This window comes from Tupaia chinensis, unplaced genomic scaffold, assembly GCF_000334495.1.
Source record: "Tupaia chinensis unplaced genomic scaffold, TupChi_1.0 Scaffold000153_1, whole genome shotgun sequence".
NCBI classification, from domain to species: domain Eukaryota; kingdom Metazoa; phylum Chordata; class Mammalia; order Scandentia; family Tupaiidae; genus Tupaia; species Tupaia belangeri.
Genome location: NW_006159624.1, coordinates 2022887 through 2025206, shown reverse-complemented (window position 1 = coordinate 2025206; position 2320 = coordinate 2022887).

The following is a 2320-nucleotide window of genomic DNA, read 5'->3' as shown; positions in this document are numbered from 1 at the left end:
AGAACTCTTTTTGGGGTGCCTTTCTTCTATCTCTCTTCCTCTTGCTCATGGAATAATAATAAATGAACTTTAAGCATCTACAATCCTCTTAAGAAGCTAAAAAAGCTGAAGAAGAAGAAAATTAAGCAGAAGAACAAAAATCAAATTAATCCCCAAATAAACAAATGCAAATGTTTTAATTTTAAAAAATAATTATTCAATTTTATTTATTATTATTGTATTATTTAATTTGCTATAGGACACATGACTCAGCAGAGAGAGACAAAGAGAAAGAGAGAGAGGTAAAGTGTGAAAGCAAGTCACCAGGCCCAGGACTCAAACCATAGTCAGCCATGTAGGAGTCTAGTGGCTTTAATCACCATGCCTCCTGTTAACCCCATCAATGTTTTATGTATTGTAAAACAAACAAACCAAAAAAAAAAGAAAACACAAAACTCTACTAAGGATACATATGTAAGACTTTTTTTCTTTTAAATGCTGGGGAGTGGAGAAAGAGAAAGTATGAAAGTATCCCTCCAACAGGGCATGGTCACATGATAATCCATTTTCCTCTAATTCCCTATTCTGTCAGGACCCTGAACACATGAATGCTCTTGGGATGTTTTGCAAGCTCTTGGGGTCCACATTTAAATCCGGGTCAGCTATGTGAGATTTGACTATCTGTGCACAACTCTTAACCCTAGTATAGGACCAACCCAAGACATATATTTAATGGCAAAATGATCCAATGCAAATAATTATAATAATAATATGGAAGAGAGTAAGAAAGAAAGGAAAAAAAGAAGGAAAGTCAGTTGAGAGTCAGGCAAAGTTTGGGGGCTTGAGAGCATTCAACTTAAAAATCCCTGGGATTCTTACTGCATTCAGGGATATTTCACCTCCTAATTAAACTAACGAGATCTGTGCTGTGAATTTGGTTTCAGTGAGCTCAAAGCAAAAGTTCTAACTGGGGACTTTATAAGCCCTGGGAGTCACTTAGTCAACACAGGCTAGTAAAAAAGTTATGGCAGGTAAAAACAATCAGCAAACAAAGCAACCCTGAAAGTATCAATCATAACAGTTTTTTTAGAAAATCTTCAATTCTCACGACCAGCAGTTGGCGTAATGTCTATGTCGCTGGACTCCCATGTAGTTGACCGCGGTTTGAGTCCGGGATCCAATGGCTTAAACATACACCGATTGCATATGCATGCTTGCCCAAGATCCTGAGAGGAGAATGGTGGAGAAGGAATTGCGGTGTGGCCATCCCCTCAGGGGATGAACTCTCACTGCTTTCTGTCTCTGCCTTTCTCTGTCTTTCTAGCAAGCACAGGTGCCCTATAGCAAAACCTCTTAAAAAGAAAAAAAAAAAAAGAGTTAAAAAGGTAAGAAAGAACTACAATGCAGTCTAGGGTGGAGGTGGAGGAATGAGGAGGATATATAAGGAAAGTATGTCTAAGGTTTAAGAAAGGTATGGAGTTAAGGTGAACTATCTACTGTAAAATCAGGAATGAGGGATTTATATTGGGATGTTTAGTGTCAGGTGCATCTCCTCCCATTAGGGCTAACAACTTCGCTCTACCCCTGGCTTCAGGTTTTACTTTTGCCTCCTGCAATTTCCGAAGAAGCACACTGTAAAGACCAGGTATTATCAAGATGCTCTGACCTACACTCATTTCCAAATGCCAAAGATGGCCATCCTTTGTAGGAAGACCCTGTGGAAGATGCTGATCTTACTGTGTTTACTTTACACCCAGAGGTTCTATGACTATGTCATGTCAAGCTCTAGGTTTAATCTCCAAACTTCTTAAGAAACCAGATAGGATCTCTGTACTCGAGACCTCTCTAAAAATTGCCTTTGTGTTCTCACATAGGTCTGACTACCTGCTGCTCAATGGGAGCTCTCTCACAAAACTATTCTAAATGACAAATACTTGGCAGGTGGTACCTGCAGAGTGTCCCTCATTGTTCCAGTCTTTGCTATGCCCTCTTTTCCCTCAGGTTGTCCCCCTTTCCTCATCTACCCTTGTTATACCATGGCTTCTACCCCTACATCAATATTTTATTCTTCCTCAAGGGTCTTATCCATAGCAGTGGAGGCCCCTCTGACATTGGCCCCCACATTCTCTTCCAATTTTTCCTACTCAAAGCAAGAGTTCCATCTTCTATGTCTAGAGGATCCCTTGCCACACAGTTATTTTCCTTTCTTATTACCTTATGATGTCTCCTCTGAGAGCTGCCTCCTCTTTGCTGTGAGTCCTATCAACCACTGGCCCTAACTTACTCCATATTTCCCTCTTCTTATCCCCAACTCAGGATTCCTGCCTGTCACCTTAGTATT